This window comes from Rousettus aegyptiacus, unplaced genomic scaffold, assembly GCF_014176215.1.
Source record: "Rousettus aegyptiacus isolate mRouAeg1 unplaced genomic scaffold, mRouAeg1.p scaffold_m13_p_7, whole genome shotgun sequence".
Taxonomy (NCBI): Eukaryota; Metazoa; Chordata; class Mammalia; order Chiroptera; family Pteropodidae; genus Rousettus; species Rousettus aegyptiacus.
Window position 1 is genome coordinate 113508501 of NW_023416310.1, and position 26044 is coordinate 113534544.

General features: G+C 44.9%; 1 protein-coding gene across 2 annotated transcripts in view; it reads left to right on the forward strand.

Annotated features, from left to right (window-relative positions):
* Positions 1-3631: 3631 nt before the first annotated feature.
* NPAS2 (neuronal PAS domain protein 2) overlaps positions 3632-26044 on the forward strand; it is a 129337-nt gene continuing 106924 nt past the window's right edge. The window contains exon 1 of one of the 2 annotated variants that reach the window (XM_016157254.2): positions 3632-3882. The gene's annotated coding sequence lies outside the window, so the exon portion shown is untranslated. The remainder of the gene's footprint in view (positions 3883-26044) is intronic. The other variant, XM_016157255.2, reaches the window with a different exon arrangement.

The window sequence follows — 26044 nt, forward strand, 5'->3', positions numbered from 1 at the left end:
TAAAAAATAAATAAAAAAATAAGGGACCATAAACTGACAAGGTTCTTGTAATCTGTGAGGTCAACCAAGGGTTGCCTTGCCCAAGAAAATAAAAGGCCCTTCTATTTCACGATTGGTCACAGAAACTAATGATATCATCTAGCATAGAACCCTGTCCTGGTTGTCTTTTCTAGGTTTGTGTTTAATTTACTCACTATACCTATCTAATGTGGGCCCCAAATCCTGAGCTCATGCTGTAATTATTATAGTAGCCCACACATTCTTGCCTGCATGTAGCACCATCTATGGACACCTATAGTGTACATATTTTGAGAATTTAATTGGATAAAAATTTTTGTTAGGGTATGCCACAGATTCAATTTCTGTAATGGAAGAGAATATCCAGTTAGAATGCAAAAATTTTGAACTCTTCCACTGATACCTTTAAAGATCGATATAATTGACTACAATTAAACATTTCAATCCTCCCTTCCATAAATTTTGATTCATTGAAAAGTATCTGCAGTTCCTGGATACATCATTGCAGCATTCGATTAATAAAACCACATTCTTTTTTCTTAAATTAAGTTTATTGGGGTAACATTGGTTAATACAATCACATAATCCTCAGGTGTACATTATCATTTGGTCTCTGTATATTCTATTGTGTGGTCACCACCCAAAGTCCAGTTTCCTTCAGTAAAGTCCCCTTTACCCATTTCACTCTCCCCCACCCCCTATATTTAACTCCCTTTATCCCATCTACCTCTCCCCTCCTCCCCCACCCCACTAGTAACCACTACTCTACCACATGATATTTGAGAATTTCCCCAAACTGGCAATTCAGTTTTGGAATGGTTCTTTTGCTCTATGCTGTACACTTTGAATAATGTGTAGATTATAATCTAGTTTGACTTTGTTACCTGGTTTATGAAAAATCCTGGCCCTGATATTACCTCCTCCAAGAAGCCCATCCTGATTTCTTCCTTTGAGCCTATGTGGAAACTTTGTCATCTGGCCTCTTCATCTTTACCTCTGCATTGTAAGCCCTTCTTGGACACAAACTGCTGTAAACTTTCCCTTGATCCCCCACAGGCCCAGCCCAGCCTGATTCATGACAAGCCTTCGATAAAAAATGCCAGTGAAAGGAAGTGAACCTTCAAATGCTTAGAATGAACAGAAGGTAAATCTGCCTTTTCAACTCTCCCCCCCATTTGGTGGTGGTGCGGGGGGCGGGGGGGGGGGGATGAGGGGACATGCTTTTGAGAACCCTGTCATGCTCTAGTCCTGATCGGGTTTTGTGCTCAGACTCCACTCCCCTTTATGGTCAGACAGGTGTCTTACCCCAGTGGAATTAACACTAGGAGATGGGATGGAGTCTGGAATAAGAACAACCATGTAGACATCACCTGCATGTAGTAGGATATCCTACTAGGCCACAGGTAAAAAACAGACCAAAGCAAAAATACTTGTTGCACTACAGAATTATTTGATGTGTTATAACTGTAGGCCATTTGTTTCCTAAATGATCATTTAACGATTGTTCAACTAGTTTCCAAAAGGAAGGAGGAGGGAGTTGGAATCTGTTTCAAAGCAAGAAAGGAAGGGAGGTGGCTTTAAATTCTGCATTAAATCCGGTTAAAAGCATACAGCTTTATCCTTTAGTAGATATTATTAGTCATGATCATGCTTTAAGGGCAGGGTGAAACCTACTTGCCTGAAGGATAGGACAGGGTAGAAAAATGAAGCAAAATAAAATACATCCCCCAAATTTCTTCCATTTGGAACCTACCGACTTCAGACCCAGAATGTGCCGGATACCTCCTCCTCCTTCTTGAAAAGACCTCCAAGTCTGAAGCAAGCTAAGGACAGCTTCCCTCAGGATGCACAAAGCTTGCAGCTGATTATTTTTCAGGAGGAGAATTAGACAAAAATAATACAAGTGGGAAATAAAGAGAATGACCTACTTTACGGGGGGGGGGGGGGAGGGGGAGGGGGAGGGGGGAGGGGGAAAGAGCTCTGTGTGAGCTTTTTTGATCTAATTGACGGTGTGGGGTTGCATGCCCAAATAAGGCACTGTTGGTTGGGTCTGCGCGGGAGCGAGCGATCCTGTCGTGAACTCGAGGGGGGAGGATAAAGCAAGGCCCCTGGAACCAAGTGGAGGTGAGGGACCACCCCCCAGTCCACTACCCTAGCTAGCGTTCAGAGGATAGGGCCTAGCATATTTCTACTGGTCACCAAACCAAGTATGATAGAGAAGGACCAGCAGGGGCCCACCGCCTTCCAGGACTCTGCAAGAAAGTGCCAGGGACCTGGGAACACCCCCAAAGGGCTGCGCAGAGCTTTGTGCCAGGTGCTGTACCTATGTGATATCAGGGAGGAGGCAAGGCTCTCTCCTCTCTTCGGGCTTCTCCCCAGGTGCCTCTGCGAAGAACATCATGGCCAGGAGTTGGGGGAGGCTGCAAGCCCAAGGGAGCCCCACCGCCATTGACGGCCTCAGTGGGGCGCAGAGCACCGTTTTCACTCGACTCGGTCTCGGAGCTCCGCAAAGCAGCGAACTGCGGCCCGGGGCTCAGGACTATTTCGGTGCGTTTGTCTGTGTTGTGTTTGCAGGAACCTTGGTGAAATCCTTCCTGTTTTCTTGCTTGCCTCGCATGGCTCCAGCTTCTCTTCTTGGATTCTCGCCTGTCTCCTCCCACAGAGGGAAAAAAAAAAAGGTCATGTATGTTTGGAAAGATATGTAGGTCAGTGGAACGTTTCCTGTACTGGTGCAAAAGGAGAGGAGGGCAGCGGGGGAGGGGAAGTGAGAGGCAGAGTGGAGCTCCAGTGCGCTCCTGGCCACGGGCCCCCACCCACGTGCCTCTGCTGGGCAGGGGGCCGCTTAGCTGGGTCGTTTCCATCCTTGACCCATTTTCCAGACCTGCTGTGTTCACCTTGGAAGAAACACCGATCATTCCTCCCCAGTAGCCTCTGCCATCCTACCCGTAACAGTGCTCGCCAGCATCCCCCCGACCCAGGCATCTCACCTGCCGGCTTGGACCTCTGCCGCCGCTTCTTGGGAAACTGCAGTGGTTAGAGCTGAGACGCGCTGGTGAGCGAGGTCTTGCCGCGAGTGCAGAACTGCCCCGCGTGGAGGGGACGAGAGTTGCGTGCTCTCCCCCAACGGACAGGACAGCACAGTGGCAGCTGGCACGGCGAGGGTCCGCAGTTGGCAGGGGAGGAAGATTCCTTGCTACCCGTAGTGACAACTTGAGCGGGAACTCTGCTGGCAGCCCCTCATCCCCTCGCCTCCCCTCTCAGCCAAGTTCATCTTTAAACACTCACACTCCTCCCCCGCCCTCCCTCAGCCCAGTCTGACCCCAGGCGGGACCCCGCCGCGCGTTCGGGACGGCCCACCGGAGGTGGCGGGTCCTCGGGGTGCGCGGGGTCTGAGCCGCCCGGGAGGCTGAGTCCGGGGTCCCTTTGCCCATCCGCGCTGGGAGCGTGTCCCAGGCTGGGTCGCGGCCAGGAGAGACCTGGCCTGCGGCAGCTGCGGGAGCGGAGGGAAGGAGGAGGCGGAGAAGGGAGAAAGAGGGGGAGGGAAAGAGGAGGCAGGAGAGGGAGGGGGAGGAGGAAGAGGCGGTGGCTCTCCACCCGCTGTGCGTGCGGAAGAGTTTGCCGCGCGAGCAGCTGGCCTCCCGCAGGAGCCAAGGGACCAGCGCGGCGGCGGCCGGGGATTGGCGGCCGCGTAGCTCCGAGACCCGCCGCGGCGGCGGCGGCAGCGAGAGCAGCGCCTCCCGCCGCCGCCCGGGAGGAGCTTGCTGCGCCCGCTCCCGCTTCGGCTCCCAGCGGCGGCGGCGGGAGGCGCGTCTCCCCGGCCCAGTCCGCGCCTGGCCCCACGGGGCCGCCCCGGCCCGCTCCGAGGTAAGGGGCCTCGCCCAGAGATGCGGGAGGCCGTGGGCTAGAGGACGCGCGCACTGGGGCGCGGGAGTCAGTCATCTGCTTGCCGGCGCGAAGGACGCACAGGGCTGGGAGGGGCGCTTGGCGAGGCGTCAGGGGCGCCGGGTGGTGTACCCCCGCCCGGGTCCCGCCGTCCGGACAACCAGCCCTGCTGGACTGACTGCAGCAGCTGCCGGGCCGGTGGGCTCCATGTGCATGTCGCCGTAGAAGGCAGGGCACCAGGCACCCTGAACCTCAGGATTTGGGGTTGCTCAGGGGTACCCTTGGGGTGGATGAAGGCCGTGCACCCAGCAGTAGCCTTTAGGGTGACCCATTGGCCTCCCTGGGCCCCACCGCACGCCCTCCCGAAGCATAGGGAGCTGGGGACCCTCGGTGAGGGAAGTGCGCACCCTGGGCCCATGGTCTCTTCGGGTGCCTTGATCGGAATTGGTTCCAGGCTGGATTGGATGTCGAGTCTGCCCCCTGCTTAGAGGGCGCGTAGCCTGGCTCCTCGCGTCGACTTGCCACCCAGAGCTTCCTGGGTTGGATGCCAGCGTGTCGTTTTGATGGGAGGTGTGCCCCCATCCCGAGCGAGGAGGGAGGCGCACCTTTGACCTTTCTAAAGCGCGGCGCAGGGTCGGTAGCCCGGGGTTTGGGGTGGGGGTAGGGACAGGGACTAAGGGTGCTAAATTAAACACCAACCCGCTCTTCTGCCTGCCACTCTATAACTGCTCAAGGTAAGAAAGTTTGTTTTCAGCCTTGTGATTCATAAGTAATTAGTAACCAGTGTTGTTGATTAAGCAAGATGTAAACCTTAAAAATACACACTCAGTTCCAGAAAGTCTAAAAACTCCCAAGGTCGTATCCGTGAGGCTTTTGGTTCCCAAGTTATTAGCCCAAAATTCAACAAGTGTTAGAAGGGCTCCCAGAGGGGAGAGTTCCAGGCATTTCGTGTTTAGTACCTGCAGCTTTGATATCTGGCCCTAAATTCATTAAATTGGTTAGTCCTTAAATTAACTTAATTAGCGACAGCTGGTCGTTTTAATCATCTAGAACCCCAGCCTTTTTGATAGGAGAGTTTTCCCCAATTTGGACTTCCCAGATCATTAAAAGCAGTTCCTGGCAAAGTTCAGCTGTCCACACCTCTATCTCACTCTTAGTCCCTTATGGGCGAATTGACCAACTAATTCTGGCTTGCATCAAAACAGAACTGCCTTCCTTGGGAGGTGCCAATTCAACATTCAAGGACAGGTACTCGTTTTTTCTGCAGTTAAGGTTTCCTTACAGGAAAAGTTTGCCCTAAATAACCCTCAAATGTATTTTAAAATAACCCTCAAATATAATGTTTAGAATAGTTATTCTGACTCAGGCCACCATTTTGCAAAAACAAAAGAAAAAAAAATCAGTGCTTCTTTATCCAGGTAACCCAGGACCCACTGACATATGCGCAAGTCTCAGCAGTCCACTTAAAGATTTAGTTAAAAATAAAGTGAGCAGCATAAAGACATTCAATAATTGTCTTCCATCTCACAGAGAGATGTGGAGAGTGGCTTAAAAGAATTTTAAATGTACTGCTTTTAGGCATTTTCTTCTTGAAAATGGATGCTTCTGTTTATCTGCTGATCTGCCTCACTGTGTGCAAATGGGTTTTATTCTCACTACTCCCCAGAGTGACTCCCATGGAGGCAAAAGAAGGGAATACATTATGGAGGAAATATGTTATTAATAAAACGTTACCCCCCAAAGAGTTAAGCCAAGAAAAGAACCAAGTGAGGCTTTACTAATTAATGTTGTTGAAAAAATTTCCAGATAGGCGAGTGTTCAGTTGGTGACTAAAGAATTCATCTTTATTAGAAAATAATTGTTTTTAAGCTTTTTTGGTTCTTTTAAGAGTTTGGAACCCCCCTCTTATTTTTATTTTTTGTTTCTCGCTGTTTAATAATGAAAATCATAAAAATAATGAAATTGGTAAAAAATTACCCACATCATCTGATGTGTGTTATGAAGTTGAATTCATCTTTTTCTTTTTTTGGGGGGGGGGAGTGGGGTACAACCTTTCTTAACTCTCAATAATTGTTATAGCTGCTTCTTAACACTGCCACTTGTTTTTAGGTTACACTTTTAAAATCAATGGTTTTTTTCAGATTAAAACAATAATACATGCATATACTTTTTATATTACTATCTCTATATGTTAATTTTTTCAGAGTCTTGCTTTGGACTCTTAAGAATCCAAATAGCTAAGTCCTTTTTCTTCATTTTAAAAACAAGTATGTATTTTGTTCTTTACACAAAAAGTCAGTTTTTCCACTGTGATCGGACACTGATTGTCCCATGCTGATCCCAAGCACACTGAGACATCTCTTTCCCAAGAGAGGTCAGATTGGGAGGTGTTGAAAATAGCCCAGTGACTCAGTATTCTTGGCTGCCTTTCACCAACGGTTTAATTGGCTGCATCATAGAAGCATCTAATTGAGTTTCACAATTAAATAGTGGAACTAATACTGAATGCATTATTTGCTTTACAGAAGTGTTCGATTAGCAAGTTCCTGAATTTCATTCCACTTGTAGCAAAGATGGGAGGTTAGGGACTGCCACCTTTATGTTCCCCACAGCATCTCACCCTTCGAGGCCTTATTCATAATAGATGTTCAGTAAATAAGAGGTAGGAAATGAGCTGAATTGTCAATGATAGCTATCCAAAGGTTAGACATTTCTGAATGCTAATGGAGTACTTAACTATGAGTAATCCTAGTTTAAGTCTGGTGGTGATTAATATTACCTTAGAGCACTAAATAAACTTATTACATGTGAACATATATTTAGAAGGGGAATTTTTCTAATGCAATCTTTAGCTGAGGCACTACTGTTTCTCATTCTTTGAGATTGGGGGCCACTTGGCATTTTAAACAAACTATGTCTTAGGGAAGTTTCCCCCAGAAACCACTTGAACTTCTTTGGGTGATCAAACAATGTGCGGGTTCCATTGGATGAGTTGGAATAGAAACGAGAGAGTTTATCTCCTGTACTGGTGTGTATTTAAGAAAATGGAGGGTGCCGACCATCATGTCTCAAACTGCGATGCCTGGGGATCTGGTTAAATGCAGGTGCTGACTCAGCAAGTCTGGATTGGGCCCCCAGATTCTGCATTTCCAACCAGCTCTTAGGAGCCTCTGATGCTTTGACACCCTACCAAATTTCTGGAACACACTTGATTCAATCTAGCATATGTTTCCTGAACATCTACTACGTAGTAGAACCAGTTGATAGAAAAATAAAGACCTCCCTGCCCTCAAGGAGCTGACAGATGAGAAAGAGAGGGAGAGATTACTTCTAGACTAAAAATAAGGTTGTAGGATGCCACTCTGCATGGTGGTGGTGGCCAGGGAAAGGGGATTTTCTAATTGGATTCCAAAATTGCTCACTGTGACCTAGTCTCCTTTGAATAGAGAGCTTTGTGACTTGGCAGGAAGTAAAATACCAATATTGAAATCACACCAACCTGGGGTAGCCTCCGTGCTCAGCTACTGTGTGACTGGAGGTTCTTTTATAACCTCTCTGAGCCTCTGAGCCTTTTCTGCTCCAAAAAATAATGCAAATAATACCGACCTTGTCATATTTGTAGGACACGTTAGGTATCACAAAACTAACTGCTTTTATAGTTGATGGGAAAGGGGGGGCTGGGTAAGTCAAGAAGGAAGACGAGGTTCCTAAAATATTTTTCTGCATAGTTCACCAAGTAGAGATTCAATTTGACTTAACCAACAAACCCAAGGCCATCAGGGGAGAAACAGGCTAGGGCTTGAGGGCCAGCAATTGTGGAAGTAAATCGGATGCAAAACAATTATAGTCAGAAGCATGTGTCTCCCCTCTTCTGCAGTGGTCTGGATGTTGGTTAGCTTTGGGATATCCTTCTGGCTAGAGATTTACCTGAGGCTCTTCCTGGTACTTATCCTGCAGGTTCTGTTGATCAAGACCAACTGGTGGTTGTGGCAGTTCAGGCATTCCTAAATACCTGGTGTGGAGGGCATACCAGGGTGGGAGATGGGACCCAGGAACCCAACTGTGTGGCTTTTGGTGCTTTACTGAAGGCCTTCGAGGATTATGTTCCAGGGTCATTGGATATCAGGCTTCTAGGGGACAGGAGCCTATCAAAAGAAAGGCAAGTGACACAGCTGAGTGGCGTAGTTCTTCCAGCCTCTTCTGAACCCAGAATGGTGCTGCACAACTTTACTAGGAATGTCTGTGCCCCTTAAAAGTCAAAATATTGAGCACTAGAGAACATTTTTAAAATTATTAGTTTTCTGTTTTTAAATTACAGTTAATTTTTGAAAATCTAGAAAAGAATGAAGAAAAATGAAGGTTACCTGCAATCTTAAGGTTTTATTTTCCTTCAGTCCTTTTTCTATTTATTCAAATGTTTTTTGTTGTTGTTGTTAGATTTTTAAAAATTAATGTAATTTTGTAAAAATTTCAAATAATTCAGAACCATTTCTAATAAAAAGATCCCCCTCAGCCTCTCTGGCCTACCCAGTAGTCACCCCCCTTTCTATGCCTGGTGGCAACCTGATTTTGTTCAGGAGTTTATACCCTTCCCCATGTCTCAGGGTAAGTCCTGATTGGATAAGCAGTTCTGGTGGGCCTGCTGCTCTTGTCAGTGATTGGCTTAGGGGAGCATGTGGCCCTTGCCCTGGCCAATAAAACAGTGTGGGTTACTGGGCAGCTTCCCTGGCCCTTGAAAGAAGGAGCCCTTTTCTTCTGGACATATCATACCTGTGTGGGGGGTACCAGAGTGGGCTAGGCCAGGTCCCAGCTGACCTGCCAAAGAATGGAGAGATAAAGAGTGGGGTGTCCTCTGTGCCCTTGACTTTCTGAATTACCCAAAGAGAAGTCTCAGCTTTGGAATATTTGTGATATCCTGAAACCTTCCTGGACCCTTAAATCAGATTAAGTTAGGTTTTCTGTTAGTTGTAGCCAAAAGCATCCTAACCAATGCACACCAGAGCTCTTGGCCCTTCTTGGGAGGTAAATGTTGCTAACTACAGGAGTGTATTCTACTCTTTTTTCAGTGCATTTACCTATAGAGACCTACACAAGTACATTTTCTTTTTAAACAAACTGAACTCATTCTATGTGTATTATTTAGTGACTTTAATGGTATGAGATTTTTTTGGCGGAGTCATTATTTCTACTTAATTCTTTTAAAAAGCTACATCATAATAATCAGAAGTACTGTCACGTGTAACTTATTTAACTCATTCCCTATTGTGAAACATTTATTGTGCTTTGTTTTCACTTCTCTACTATTATAAACAATATATTACCTTCCTTATTTGTATCTTTGAGTATATTTCCAGTTTTTCACAACCAGGGGAGGAGATTCCTGGGTAAAGAAGCACAGCTGTTTGCAGTATGGTTAGATACTGGCAAATTGATGACTGAAATGCCCGTGCGCCTTTCCACCCACAGCATGTGAGCATGTCTTGTCCCCATGTCTTCACCAGCACTTTGTATTATAAATCTTTTCAATTTTTCTATGCATTGCACATGCTTGAGGTCATACTGTTGTAGTTTTCTATTCTGGTGGTTTGCTTTAACCTGATCGTAAGCACTTGCCTGCATAGTCCATGTAAACCTAATTTTAATGGTTACGTAATAGTCCATGGTAATTGTTTTTGGTGTGTTTTGGTGGTTTGTGAGGATGCAAAAGAGGATATTTGACATTCCTCTCTTTGAAAACTGAGTATCCTTGATCAGTCTTGCAGTAATCGTGAAATACTCCTGCATATGGTGTTAGGAGACACACTCCTCCAGTGATCTGTGTCCAAGAAAACTCTGAGGAGACAGCCTTCTAGAACCTTTCCAACCCAGTCAGATAGCAGACTGCCCCAGCATTTCTGAGAAGCTTTGTTGCCTCCAGGCCCCATAGAGTTTATATTCTGACAGACATTTGTTCTCTGTATATACCGGAGTCACTTAAGCAAATACTTTGTGCATTGCATAATGCATAGCTGAAATGTGTTTGTGTGTTCTTTGAAATGTCTCAGTTCTGCCAGAGAATATAGGAGGTAGATGGGAGAAAAAATTTAAATCATTTCTTCAAATGAATGAATGAATGAATGAATGTTTGTATGTTCACCAGCTTTCAGGGGTCTCACACTGACAGGCACCACTCACGTGCCTGGACTGTCAGATTATCCCCTCTGTCTCTCCACTCCTATACATTAGTACACGGCACAGGAACTAGTCACAATGAAAGAAAAAGGCCAAAGGACAAAAGGAAAAAGCTTCTTGGAAGAAACAGGACCGCTTAAGAAAAAAATACCTTGGAAACAAAACACTCTCAGTAGGCTTCCTTGGGACCTCAGGAGGGACACAATGAAACACAGCATTCTGATCTTTGTTTATGGAGTGTCCCAAGTATCCTGGCATGTGTAGAATCGTTAGCCCCTTAAACTACAAGCAGTAACATGACAGGTCACAGAAGGTACTTCAAGACACCAAGAAATAAGAAAGACCTCCATTTTTAATACACGTTTATGAATTGCCTGTTTGTTGGCATATAAACAGGAACATTTTTTTCCTCCTCTATTCAGAGAAGAAAATCCAGAGTTTCACTAATAGTCCAGAGGGATTCAGATTCGTTTTTAACATTAAATCCAGTATTTTCTCAGTTTCAGAAATGAATGGTTTTGATTTCACACTTTCTGGTTTGCAAGGCAAAGGCCTACTTAAAATAGGCAGCATGATAGGTGTGCATGTCACAGTGTGGGCCCTCAGCCAGCCTGTGGACAGAGTGATGAAGGGGATACACATTGCCCTGTAGCTGGAGACTTTTTTGAGGAGGTGGGTTGGGGTGAAGACAAGGGGGAGCCCACAATGCTGCTACCTTGATTTCATGAATCATGTTTGTCACACCAGGCCTTTCACTTGCGCTGTCTACAAAAGGCATGGACTACAGCATGGTCCTGAGTTATTGCATAGGATGCCTGTTTCCCTGGAGATCTCAGTCTGATAAGTCTGTGAGGAAAACTTGAACTCCCTAGTTTTGGTGTGTTTATGGTGGGGCTGAAGGCACACGTGTTGTGTGGAGTGTTGCCAAGAATGCCTGCCCTGCAGCTCTGGAAGCATCAGTTCATCTAAAGACCCAAAGGAGATAGCCCTTGACCTTGCCAAGGCTTCCTTCCTGGTCAGGGAGGGTTTTATTTTTATTGTTTCTGCTCCCTTCCTCCTCACTGTATTGTCAGAGAGGAATTCACTCTGCAGATTTGCATGGCAATTTTGTAGAGGTTTTGTGATCTCTTAATATATGAGAGCTCGCTTCTATTTCCAATCTTATGGAACCCTTGCTGATAATAATGTCAGGTTTGTGGCTCTGGATAGAATGATTTCATTGAGAGAAGAGGGCTTCTCATTTCTGAGCTGTTCCTGGGACTTCCCATCACCATTCTCAGCCTGTTTCTCAGCTCCCGACTCAGAGGGGGTCAGGAAGCCTCTGTTCCTCTGGTCCCAGGATCGTGGAAGCACCTGACACACTCCTCCTTCTGAAGTCTACAACTCACTCCCACATACCAAGTTTACCAACGGGGGGTGGCAGCTCATAAAAATCCCCACCTTGGTCTTTGTGGTCATTCACCCCAGCAAGCTGACTCTTAGCTCCCAGAGGCCTTTGCTTCTCTCCAGTGAGCGGTGGGATGCTTCCTGGTAGGGTTCCACTCTCTGACAGGTCAGTCTCAGACACAGCTACCAGAATCATCTCCCTGGTCCACAGGTGTGCACGTCACTCTCATGACAGAGCCTGGGCTCAGGCTGGGTGTTTGAGCCTTCCTGTAACCCCTCCACTTCATGTTGGGCAGGCAGGTGGGACTCCCAGGCATTCTGTGGAAGGAAGGACAGAGGAGCCTGTACCGGTCCCTGGCTGCCAAACGACAGGCGCGAGTGTCTAAGGAAATGTGACAGCACCCTGCTTCCTCCACACTGAGCAGCTCTCATCTGCTTTCCTACCTGGGGGCAGGACCTCGGTCAGTATTGTCCCCTGATTTCTTTATAAAGCTGCTCCAGTCAGTTCCCTGGTAGGTGCTCCTGGCTGTCTCTGCCCTTTTCACCCTCGGCCTGTTACATGGCCGCACAACTCCAGGGGTGCCATTCCCCATGCTCCACAGACATAGCTATGTCTGGGCAGAGAGGTGGCAGGTTCCAGTTTATGTCCCGCTTACTGGGGATTGTACTGCCTGCTATATATGGAGTTACATGGTGGGAGTAGCCTGTTATTCTTCTGATACAACAGTGGGTCTCATCTCTCTCTTTTTTTTTCCCCCTTGTGCCTGGACTAGTGGCATTCTCTAAAGACAGCAAGAAAGTTGCAGCTAACCATCTTTAGGGACCTGGACCGGCCCCTTTCTGGCCAAGACTTGGGGAATAGTGGAGGTGCATAATGGAGGACATAGCATGCTTAAGTTTTTTTTTTTTTAAAGGACAGTTCCTTTTATGTTTCTTGTTTCTACGAAGTTATGCTGTATTTGCATGAATTAGCTGTTCAAAATGATCAGCTGTTTTTTGCCTCTACATACAAAAATCCGGGTTCTATCTTGCCTTGTATTTGAGATTGGATCCCTCTTAAGCAGCAGAGGCTCATTCCCTAGTTTGTGCTTCTTGGGATGACATCATTAGGATGAACTCCCATGAGGCCATGTTAATGTTTCTGACAGCTTGAGTTTGACAGCTCTTGTATATATTGCAACCTATAGATACAAGACATCTATAAAACACCCCACCTTTTCTACAGGTGTGGCAGCACTGACCTATGACCTGATTTGAAATCATAGCATTTGACTGGCCATCACCATATTGGTCAACAGCATTTTTAAATGGTTTCAGGAAGTTGGCTTGTGGCCTGTAGCAGAAAGCGTTGGCACCCTGATATGGTCACTGTGGCCAAGTGACCTATGGCAAGTTACATGAATCCAAAGTCAAGTTTTTTCTTTTACAAAGGGAGGTATTCATCCTGAAGAGTGGAAATCAAGAGAGAGTGTTCATTGAAGAGTTCCATAGAAATGAAAAGTATTATTTTTATTGCTTGCTGTGTGTCCAATTCATCACTTGAAATTCCTCCCCACTGAGGTAACTGCCAGCCTCAAGTTGATTTCCTGAATGAGGTACTTGGTTTCTTAGACAAGGTACATGCTAACAAATAAAAACAATATGGGATCAGTGTTCTCCTGAAAACTAACATCATGGGAAAAAGTGAAATACTTAAACTGTAGAAGTCAAGCATTTTGAAGGTCCTGGCCATGGCTCGGGGCTGCACAATTTGCTTTACAAAGCTTTTGCCTTTTATAAGAACAAGAGTAGCCCGATAACCTTTTGTGTCTGAAAATTCAGTCCAAATCAAACAGACTCTGTGCACCCTCACAATTGTGAAGTGTCATGGCATGGATGGGGCCTTCGCCATGATAAATGAGACATGTGCTACTTCTTGTGACCTTTCTAAAGAGGGTTGGTCTGCAGAATTGGAGCCTAGCTCTGACCACCTGGGAGATTCCTGCTACTTTCTTCCTGTGACAGAATCCCCTAAAGAACAAGGATCACCTGATTTTCAGTGGAACAGAGATTAGTTTTTGCATTACACACATGCATGCACGTGCACACACACAGGCACAAATAAAAATTTTTTAAGAAACAATTCTGGCTAATAAGTTGCTTTTGAGACAGAAGGAACGGACCTGAGTGGACTGAATACCACAGCCCCCTAATTGATATGTTGAAATCCTGATCTTTGTGTGATAGTATTTGAAGTGGGGCCTTTGGGAGGTGTTTAGGTCCTGAGGGTAGAGTCCTCCTGGATGGGATTAGTGGCTTTCTACCAAGAGGCCAGAGAGCCAACTTGCAGCCTTTCTGTCATGCGAGGACACAATGAGGAAACCCCATCTGCCACCAGGAAGAGGATTTTCAGCAGAACCAGGCCATGCTGGCACCCTGGTCACCCTCCAGAACTGTGAGGCGTGACTTTGTTGTTTCACCCACTCGATCTGTGGAAATGTGTTGTGGCAGCCAGAATGGACTAAGGTGGGACCTCCATGGCCACCTGGTGCAACATGGCTGACCTTTTCCAGATGAAAATTAGAGGTTCAGAAAGCAAAGAGACCTTCCCCTGCTTGCAGGTCCCTCTGTACCTGCCCAGGAGAATCAGTGCTGTTGCTTCTCAGACTGACATCCAGCCAGTCTGTGAGAAAGAGGCTTTCCCCAGCCTCAGTCAGGCCCTCCTCACCCGGAAGTCCTGGGAGGGAATGCTTCAGTCTGGACAGCCAGTTTCGCCCTGATTGTTGTCTTATCTCTCTGCGAACTGCTCAGCCTGCTCTCTAACTTGAGTACAATGTGATAAGGATGTCAGAGTCCTGGGGCTGCTGGAACAGGGAGAAACAAGCCCAAGGCTGTACACAGAGTGTCCACTCTTTCTTCTGGGAACCCACTCTCTTTCTGTAGGCACTGACATTTGACTTCCTTCCAGATAAACAGGATAAATGTGCAGAACTCACTTGTGTCTGTGATGAAGAATCAAATGCCTATTTTTTTCAACAACTTCTAATAGAGCTTCTCAGGCATGGGGGACAATGTCAGTGGTAGAACAGTCCCTTCTGACTTTTTTGTCCCGGAACTATGTCACTGCCACTCCTTGGGCATCTTATCATTTTTCATAATACATTAGACAAGTAAAATATTGGGTCTGAGGATCAGGGAGAGGATTGTCTCCAACTGTCACTGTCATACATTTTAGGACAGTTGATTTGACCACTCCCTGGAAGGAAGCACTATTTTATCCCGGTTTACATATATGACACTAAGGCTCAGAGAAGTGTAGTGACTTATACAAGGACACTCAGAACAGGAACTGGCATGTAACCTTTTAAAAAAGGACTAAAAATGGAAGAGCTGGTTATTTACTTTTTCTGAAATGCCACTTCCAAGAAGATACGATATGCATAAAACAAATTAAGCATCTGAAGCATGACTTTAGCTTATGTGGTTTTCTTGAGTGTGAGGTATCGTGTGGCTGCTGGGTTCATGCTGGTATTGAAAACAACTCTAATTTGGTGTCTGCATTCAAGCTGGCCCCCACGAGGACGAGGCTACCTGTGAAAGGAGTCTTTTATTTAGGGTTAAATTATTATTATGTTCCTTGCCATCTTTCAGCAGCTAACCTGCTTTTCAAAATGCTTTCTTCAGCTGTAATAAGGGCTTTTAAATCAGGACACCCCTTCTGTCCCCCCTCATTTTCCCTCGAGTCAGGTATATCTTTGTTCAGCTGAGCACAACAGAGAAATCAGCATGAAAGGTGGGGCCACCTAGTGCCACATTTGTGAGGCACCATGTCCCCTGAGTCTCATCCACCATGGGGTCTGGAAAACTGGCAAATGACTTCTTTATGGAGAAGGCTCCTGGAAGTCAACCAGGATTCACCTGACTGTCTCCTTGAATCTCTCCTCTCCAGAGAAGCACTACCTTGCATACTTTACCAACTTTCCATACCCAGCCTCAGTACTAGGGTATGGAAAGTTGGTAAGCTATGCAAGACCTTTGGGTGACAGGTTTCTCTAAGCCGTGCTCCTCGGTTTGACTTCTGGGGAGGAATCCACTGGGGAGCAGTCCCCTGGACTTCTGAGGGGCAGTTCACAAAACTCCAAGCCCACCTCCCCTGCCAGCTTTGGGCAGCTGTGTGCAGAGGTGTGGGGCTTGTTTTGTTGGTGAAGCATTGAGGGGCCCTGCCAGGTCAGTTCTGTCTTTATCTTCCTGCTCCCATCACTTATGGAAATAGAAGCAACCCCCTTAAATAGTCATCAGTAAGATAATTTGGTCTGTCTCACGATTGGGTCATGGGCACACACAAAACCAAATGATATTCCCCCATTCACATAGATTTGTACAGCACCCACACCTAAGAGGTAAGCTGAGCCATCCAGCATCTGTTAATTACCTTGACCCAAGAAATTTCTATTTCTTTTTAGAGTCCTTTAATAACATCTATTTGAATTATTCTGATAACATCTATCTTAATTATTCTGGGCTATATATTGTGTAAGAAAGTCATAAAAACAAACTGATTTAGGAAGGTTTTGGGGCTGTGGTGGGTTAAACTTGAGCCCTGGACAGTGATGATAGGGATGACGTGGCTGAGATTACCAACCATGAATTAATATGGTCAGAAGTTTGTTGTGATTCAAGGGGCACTGAGTTCCAATCATGAAAGGGGCAGGCTAGACCAGGTAAATTCCTTCTTCATTGTTTCTAGACACACAGAAATTTGGCATCTTGGTTTCAGTGTTTCCCTGGTTCTTTGGGACTGCATTTTGCTCCTCTCATGAAGGCAATTCCCCAGGCAATACTTGGTGTCAGTGGAAAGAGGCATGCAGAGTTGGGGCAAATAGTTCTCCCCAGCTTTCCCTGATAGGGGAAAGTGTGGTGAAAGTATGAAAATCTTTGGAAAGAACATGAGATGAAGTCTGTAAATTGTGAAATATGGAGTTCTGGGGTGAATTGTTCAGGATCCAGAATTAACACCAAGATCACCTTTGAGCACTTTAATGTAACTTAACTGGTGGCAGCACCTGCATAGCTGTTTCCAGTTGATTATGAAGCCCCTAGTCATTGAGCAGCAAGGCCCCATCATCCCAGAATTTGTTTATGTTCTAGGGCAAACCTAATATCCCAAGGAAATTTTCCAGGCCAACATAGAAGCCTGAATTCACTTTGATTCAGGCAGAATAGATAATTCATTCAGACAACTTGGGAACCATAGTAGATCTTTTTTATATTATGTCTAAAAGTTAGATTGTAAAATGCTATATCTATCCTAATGTCCTATTCTCTTTATTATACCTAACTACAGATTACTATTTTAAAAGACAAATAGTTTACATTTTACTTTTGCAATTTCCTCTTTTAGTAACTATCAAGAAACTTCTAGGAAATATTTGGGTTAGCTTCCAAGATGATAAACTTAATTTTCTTCAAATCAGTCTTTTCTGTAAGCTGAGGCAAAAAGTTGGGCGTTTGGGGAGAAGAAACCATTTGGGAGAGACACTGAACCTCAGCTTTGATTCTTATGGCCTAGTCTCCTCCAGGAGTGTGTCCTCTAAAGAGGAGAGTCAGGGGATCATAAAGCTAGTGGTCAGGCAACCAGAACAACTGTGTTACAGAAGGGGAAACTGAAGCTGGAGCTCAGCAATGCAGAGCCTATATGGAAACAGGTCTTCAGCCTCCCATCGTGAGGTCACTGTCTGCCCCGTCTTCACTTTGTCCCTACTCCCCCTATCTTGTCCCTCCTGTCTTTCAATATAGGTGTTGATAATTTTACAAACAGGAACAGGATTGTGGCTGTGAAATAAAAGACATTTTCTGTGTATTTAAAGTCCCCAGATTGCCACCATTGCTTTAGCTTATTTTTATGATTCCCATAAGTTGGATGGGTAACAGTAAACATTTTAAATTTACTTTTCAAAATTGTATGCACTGCTTTAGTGTCTTTTTCTGGAAAATTAATGAGCAGAGTCACAAGTTGAGATGGGGAAAGCAGTGGCATCAGGGCCAGGAGACCCCTGGTGTAGCCTCTTTTTGCTGTGGGGAGGACTTTATTTCTCTACATCCTCTGAGAAATTAAGAAGCCAAGACCTACTTCCTAGAGGGATGTTTGTGATAATCAAGTGAGATAACGAGGGTGAATACATTTTGAAAATTGTTAGTGCTCAAGAAGTGTAAGGGTTGCCTCCCTCCACTACTTTGGAACAGTTATTTTTTTAATATGCAAAAAATAAAAAAATTAAGATTACATTTTAGATTTTTTTTTTGGTGGTCTAATACAGATTATTTTTGTGGTCTTGCCAATTTTTTCCTCATATATATATAAAACACCAGGCATGCCTAGCACTTTTGTTTCAAATCAATTATGAATATTCATGCTTGACTCTTGTCCATCTTCTATAGTCTTTAAACAGTAGTTAAAACAGCTATTGTTTTCTTTATTGTTTTCTTTTATTGTTTTCTTTTTGATGAATTTAGAATTGGTTAGGAATGGCTCATGGTTGGTAGATGCAAAGTGTGTTAAGACAAACTGTTCTCATCTAGATCCAGGGAGTTTTTATTTTGATACTTTATATGTATCAATGTAAAAATAAATGTGAATGATATTATTTCATTCACCTCTCCAATCTCCGGGCCTTTGCCCATGCTGTTACCTCTGCCAGGAACACCCTTCCTGCCTTCATCACTTGCCGACTCCTGTTCACCCTTCTCGACTCAGCTCTGGCTTCTAAGAGCCTTCCCTGAGGGGACTCCTGTGTGTCTGTGGGGGTCCCACAGAACACTTTGCATGTTTTTTTCATGGCAGTACCTGAATTTTACAGTGTTGAAGCTGCCAGCCTCTGTTGCTGTCCCCTGCTAGACTGGAGGTTCCCTGGAGTAGAGATCAGATCTTTCCCCTGGTCTTCTAGGAGCTGCTGTTAGTGGACCGACTCTATTAGTGTGTACTAAACTGAACCAAAAGACAAGAAGCCTCTGTTCACCTGAGCTTGAACCCACTTTTAAAAGTTACATCATTCAGCCATTTTTTCAGTCCTTGAGATGTTCCATTATATTAATGCTTTTCTCAGCCAGGGCTAAATCCACTTGTGTTCACAGGAGCCTATTCCTCAAACCCTCTAATGCTCCTTCCTGGTGGCTGCCTTCTATACCAGGCAGCCTTCTCTCTCTGGCCTTTCCTATCCTGATCCTTTGCAGCCTGAGGCTTTTCTAATAATTTTAGAATCTGGGCTCTCAGAGAACATCGGGTGCCTATGAAATCACGTGTCCCACGGTGGTGAGACAAGGAACACTGTGAACCATAGCCACCAAAGAAGGTCACATATGCTAAATGAAAAATAATAATTTGATTCCATTTTAGTTAAAAATGGAAAAATGAAAAGAATGATCTGTCAAACATGAGCATGGGGAGGTGAAGCACGGTGCTTATAAGTTAGGGGGCGGGAGTTGGGCTGTTCAGGTCTAAATCCAGCTCCATTTCCTCTGTCAAATAGCGATGATGGTAGTGGCCACCTCATGCTGCTGTTCTGAGGACTAACTGAGATGATGTGCAAAGACCCTGGGATTGCATGGCGTGCAACGAGCAAGCAATACCTAGTAGTTGTCACTGTCTTGTTTCTGCAATGAATTTGTATGCTTATACCAGTTATACCTATGAAGATTTTGGAGAAAGTGTTAAAAGTTGAGAGAAAGAAAGCAATAGTAATCCCTGTCTTCATGGCGGGGACCTTGCTGTAGGGCTATATAAGGAAAGGCCAGGACCAGTGATGGTTGCTGTGCCCAGTTGCGAAGGGCTGGCACATCCAATAACCAGGCTGACCCTGCAGAATCAATCTCTCTCTCTCTCTCTCTCTCTCTCTCTCTCTCTCTCTCTCTCTCTCACACACACACACACACACACACACACACTCTCTCTCTCTCTCTCCCTCTCCCCCCCCCCCGCCCAGTCCCCCCTCCCCCCTCCCCCTCCCCCTCCTTCTCCTACTCCTCCTCCATCCCCCCTCCCCCACCCACCTCTCCTCCTCCCTCCCTCCTCCTCCCTCCCTCCCTGACTCCAGGTGCCAGGAAGACAAGTGCTGTCTCTCTAGATGTTTACAAAGAAATGAAACCCAGACCTTGGACACGTCTTTAGGTCGTAAAAGCCCTGACACATGGGACACTCTGACCCTGAAGACATTTGATTTATATTCCCAAGGGTCAAGGTAAGAATCCAGGGTCCTTTCCATGCCATCTCCAAGGAGCAAAGGTTTCTCTCTTTCCATTCTAGACAGGGAGGCAGCTACTTCCTGTCCATTAGCAGAGCAAATCCTTCGTTTTCCATCCCTCACCCTGGGCTGGCGCGCACCCATGTAGGCTGTCTCCTTCGACTCACATCACCTTGCCTGTGGGTCTAGGTTGGGGGCTGATGCTGCAATGTCACTAAGGCTGTTAGTCTGGTGTGAGTATTGCCGGAGGAGCAGGGGCCTCCAGGTAGACTCACCAGTGTCCCCTCTTTTAGCAAAGAGATCCCTTACATAAACCAATAGCTACTTTTTACAAACTGTAGCTGGATTCTTCTACAGAAAAGTGGTTCTGATGAAATGACCCTGTCCCAGGGTGTTGCTGAAAAGAGTGGAAAATGCCAGTGTCTCCTGACGTTTCTACTTTTGATCATCCTTATCTGGGAATTTAATACATTTTCTGATCAAAGTCCAAAGTCTCTGCTTTGCTTGAGCTTTAATCTTTGGCTATAAAGCCTCCTAAGATTGCACACACACATTAAAATCAGGTTACAGTCAAAGAGCAATTTAGTTTTGGGGAGTTGGAGGGCTGGGCAGGGAATGCACATGTAGATACATAGGTACTCAGTGGCTTTATGGGAAAGCATTTTGACAGCTCAGGTAAAAAAGGTAAGTGTTTTCTGTATGTGTGAGACATTTTATTTCATATCCTGATTTTTGCTAATTGTTGAAATGGCCCTTGCCCATGGTTTTTGTTATTTTGTAAACAAGCAAAAGAAGAAAAATAATTTAAATTCAAATGCTTGCCAAATTCCTATATGAACTTTAACTTCTTTTTGATAAAAAAAATGAAAGTTTCCATTTCCTTGCGGGAAAGTAGGTGACATTTATAAAAATGACTGAAGGATTCCTTTACAAAGAGATGCAGATGAGGCTCATAAAGGACTCCCTTTCTCAAAACTTCCGCTTCTCACCTATCAATGCATTGTTCAGAAAGGTTGGAAAGTGGGAAGATGGTTTCCTGGTGCTGGGACAAAGGCATTTCGGTCCCAGTGGACCACATTCCCCAGAAGGATACAGAACAGGAAGATTCAGGTGATGAGCCGTCTAGGAGAGAAAAGTGCCTGGTCTGATAGGCCTGATACTGGCCACAGTCCTCAGCTAAATGGGGTCGTGTCAGCTTTCACTTGCCACAGGTGCAGGCCCTTGCCCGCTGATATTTTCTCTAATACTGACCCGATTAATATGGTTTGTGCCATTAGATCCACATACAGCAATGCCATTTAACTACCCCATATTTCCCTATCAGGTTTCCACCATGCCAGGTGCTGTGCTGGTGCTGGGATGTCACGGAGGGGTGGACGCCAGGGGAACGGGGAGGATGAGGAGGCTTGGTGCTCAGAGGGGTCTGAGGGACCTTTTACCCTGGGTGTTTGGAGACTCAGGGGTGCAGCTCAGCAAGTATATTGATAATTCTCCTTAACCATGTATTTTATCCTTTTAACACCAATTTTCAGACAAGTAGAAGAAATAGGTATACATAAACTCTCCTGAAAAGCTCACCTTTCTTAGCTCATTTGGCCTCTAGTGCTGCTGAGGAGCTCATGGCTAAAGCTGGTGCTCCCCCTAGTTCCCCCTTCGCACCACAGGTGTGGGAGATGTAGGTATGCCACTGATGTGCAGGGCTCAGGGGCACATGGAGGAACACAGCCTTAATAAGTCATACATTTCTTCGTCCTTTAATTCTGATATTGGATGAGTATAGCGGGACTTGCAGTTGTGCCCATTCTAGAAGTCACTGCTGATGCTGTCATGTGGACTACTTGAAAGTGAGAAGAGAGTGTTTTGTGACTGTATTTGTTGGGCCTGTGGAAGTGCACCTTCGTCCAGAGTAGTGGTTGACCCTTTTGTTGAAATTAATTAATTTTTCTTAGGCCACTTTGGTTAGAGAAGTAAGGATGAGGAAGGCATGAGAGATACTGGACTGTGGAAATAAATGAAGACCAGCCAGATGAAAACAAGCAAAGGCTATTTATTCAGAGGTGTTTATGGTGAGGGAGTCAGCCACTGTCACTAGGTTTCAGCAGACACTCAAAGGTGGGCAGAGGAGTGGGAAAGCTTGCTGTTGGAATAAAGGGAAGACTCAAGTGTGTTCTGATTGGAGGCTGTTAACCTGGGGAGGCTGGAGGTTCACTCAATAATTAGAAGCCAGGCATCAAATTTGGTTGGTAGGGAGTGGGGGATTTGGCTTTCTCTAGCTGGTCCTAAGTTGGAAGTGGAGGTTGGTAATTAGGGAAACTGTCAGTTATTAAGTCGTGGCCCTTTGGGGTAATTGTTACAAGGGATATTTTATGGCTTTCTAGGCTGGTCACTGGAGATAGCACATGGGTATTTTGGGCAGGTTGCCGTAGGTGCTGGTCAGAGTTTGATTTTTACATATTGTCCGGCCATTTTTATTGGTACATTTAGTATCTCAGAACCAGTGTAGCACTGGCTGAGAATAAATAAGAGACCCTGCACACCTGTTAGCCTGGGTGCTACTCAGGCTGTTAGGTCACGTGGCAGGCATCTAGGCTGCTCTGGTGGTCACTGGGCAGGGCCCGCCTGTGGCCATCTGATACCAACCCTGGTGGGCAGCTGTGTACTTGATGATGAGGCCTGTAGACCCTGCAATGTTTGCACAATGTGAGCTCCTAACTCCCTTCCTTCAACTTGAAATTCACGGTTGCGAACTGCTTCTCTGAAAGACTCAGTGTTGTTTTGAGCAGGGATAACCCCATCCAGGTTGTAGTCCATTTGTGGTAGTGATTGGCTGTCTTCATCACTCAGGGACTCATCTGACAATAAAAGATTCTCTTATGTGTCATTTCACCCCTGCCGTCAGCGTTGAAATGGCAGAGAGTTTTCTGGCAGGAATGGAGTGTTCCAGATGGCTCTGGAGTTTCTATAGTAATGTGCTCCTTCACTCAATTTCTTGCCAGCCCAGAAGTTCAATGCCACAGCCTCCCTGCTCTGGGCTCTGCTTCTGCCCTGAAGAGAATGGAGGCTACATCCAAATGGCTCAGCAGTGTCTATGCCCACCCTTAGTGCCTTGCTCCAGGACCAGGGCCATGTAGGTCTCCCAAAGGCAGTTCCCTTACCCCCAGTTTCTTGTTTGTATGTTTGTTGTATATTTGGATCTGACATTTAGGGGGAATTCTTAGGTGGCAATGTCATCAATAGACAAAGGAGACACTGGAATTTTTTCTAGAATTTAAGACAAAATTTTCAAGAGTTTCAAACATTAGGTTTTACATAAAATGTGTCTAAAGTATTTATAAATAAACTCTAAAAACATTAAGTGGGGTTTTGAAAGACATCTGCAAGTTTTGAAGAAGGGATGGTTTTGAAAAGGTATTTTTTCTTTTGCCTTTGTGTGTTTGCACTTTTAAATTAAATGACGTCCTGAGTGTAGGAGTTAAGTCAGAGCTGTCAAGATTTTTTCTCTCCTAATAACAATTCATGTACCATTGACTACCAAGAATAACAATAAGCCTTTTTTTAAAAAGTTAAAAATAAGTATTTATTTTTGTTACTGAAAGAACAACAATTCTTCATGTCCTTAAGTTATTTAAAGTATTTTTATGAAGTCTAAGAATAAGTCATTTTGAAGTTCATCCACACAAAATAAAAATGCCTTATTAGAAGGGCTTCCACTTGGAATATTTTGGTTGGGGGGTGAGGGCTTTTCAATAATAATAGCTAATATTTAGTAAGGAGTTTTATGAGCCATATGCTGTTGGAAGTGCTTTAAATATACTAACTCAACTACTTCTCACCTTGTCCTTACTTTATAGACTGAGGTCCAGAAAGGTTTGACCACTAGTCTGAAGTCAAACAGCCATGATAATGGACGTGGGCCATCAGACATCTGCCTTAAGCCTGCATTGATCCTAGAAGGTTCCACTTACATGCTATTGAGGCATTTAGTTTCTCTTTTGTTTCCCCCCAAAACATAAACTTGGAAAGGAAAGAAGCATTTACTACACATATTTTTAGCTCAGAACCCTTCAAGCTTCTGGATGGTAAGAGAAAACAATCAGTAGAGTCTCCTGGAATTTGGTCTGAGTGGTTGCGGATACGGTTGGTGCTGCCGATTTGCTATTGTAGAACTAAACTTGAGAAAAGACAAATGAAAATATAAGGAGAATGATGTTGGTAAAAATAATTTATAATTACCTTCTTGTACTTTGTTTTAAAAATAGGTTTCCAGCAGATTTACATTTTATTGTGGTAAACTACTTAATGCCATTACAGTGTGCTAAAACAGTTACAATGGTCAACTTTATGTTATACACATATTACCACAATGAATAAATAAATTAACGACTTAAATTTTTTAAAAAGGGGAAGAAGTTTTTAATTCAGTGAGTTCCCCAGCAGGCGTGATGTCTGTGTGACTCGCCAGTTGTGTTGGCTGGAGTGAGATTTTCCCCAACATCCTGCGTTGACATCACAAGGAACCAGAAAGCCTTAGAAGGGTAAGAAGACCAATCCAAGAAGAATGTAGAAGTGCCTTCTTTCAGTGGAAGAAGTGGCTTCAAGACCCACTGCACTTTCCACCGTGTTTGTGGAGTGACAACTGCAGATAAAGACATGGGGAAATGTGTCCTCCTGCGCTTCAAAGATAAGCAAAGGCCTAGTAAAGAGGGGGCCATGGGTGTAATTTTCCTTTGGATGGATCTAGGCTCTTTTAGAAGAGACTATCTTCAAGAGCTTCCTCTCCAAGGAGGGAAGAAAGCCACATGGGGTGGGCCACTGTCACACTGCAGCCAGGCCCTGGGAGACTGGGCTGGGCACCTGTTTTAGGAGGAATGCGTCGGTTTTGTGAGATCCTGGTTAGGAAGCCCTATGAGTCCTTAGTGGTCTGCCCTAACCATATTTTTTTTTTTTCCATAATCCCTGAGTATTTTTTTTTTCAGGATGCAATTTTTCAGGATCATATAGACAATGTTCAGAAGAAACATTGCATCATATGTGGGCGAGTAATGCCATGAAAAGCTCTAGCGGAAAAAGGGAAAGTTCAAGATCTGAGTCAGAGCTTGTGTTTTTGCTTTTCTGGGATCCAAGGGACTTAACATACAGTGAAAAGAGAATTGGCAGAGCCTCAAGCCCAACCAGTTTGGCGAAGCACTAAGCCAGGGCACCGTGAAACAGTCTCTTCCATGTTCTGGAGCACATGTTCTTTCTCAAAAGCATCCTCCTGAGTGACAGGAATACGCATATGCCATCATGGGGTGAAAAAGTGATCTTTTGCTTAATTAAATAGGTGAGTATTTGAAAGAGTGACTTGCATAATCAGAGACTCCAAAGCTGGAGACACCTAAAGGGGACATTTCCCTCCAGTCAGTGACTTCATAGGTCCAGAGCTGGTAATTATTTTAGCTTAACATTCATGTAGTCAAGAAACCTCCCTATGTGTCCAACAAGACTTTCTCAGCTTACTTTTCGGCTGGACACTGGTAAAAATAATTCTGCTTGGGAAAGAGTTTGCTGTTTGTCCTGTTGTTTGTTGTTGAATTTCTCTGACACCTGTTCTCTAGCTTGAGCCATTTTGCCACAAGTCCCCAAATTCCCCGTAGTCTGTATGGCGCTAGGAGGACAGTCAGCACACGGGATCAGCTGTGACAGGTCATCTGAAAACTTTTTTTATGTGGTTTGCCTCAGGAATTTGAGTTTCCCATATTGTTTAATCTAGGTGTAACCTGAGTTTAGAGACCTGTGCCGTGAGCAAGATGTGTTCCTTCTAGACAGAGTCTTCTAGAATCATTTATTCTAGACTAGTGTGGTACAACAACTCAAAGTCAGCCCTCCTTTGTCCAGTTAAGGATGACAGTTGGATGTTTTGTTTTTGTGCAGCTGAGAGTGTGAAAAGTATCACCTTGCTGCTTAATCATGACCACCAATAATCCAGGAAAGGAGAGGATGGTGACAGCAGGTCACAGTGAGAGGAATACCATTGCGAGCAGAAACCAGCTATGAGTTCCAGGCTTGTCACCCATTAGCTGCAGGATTTTGTGCATTTAGTTTCCTGTCTCTGGCTTCAATTTCCTCACAGGGACTCAACTGCAGAGTGATGACCTCTAGGGTCCCTTCAGCTTTAACATCTCTGTGTCAATGATGTCAAAATCACATTACTGTAAAGTGGTGAACATGACTGAATCATATTTATGAAAAGCTATAATACATTTCCTAATCATCTATGGGAAGAAATTAAAATTGTTAAATTTTGAGCTTTTCTCTAAAGCAAGGTTGCAGAAGGTTTCAGGTACTAGGAGTTTTCTCAAGGCTGAAGTCTGTGACAAAGAGGTTTTGAA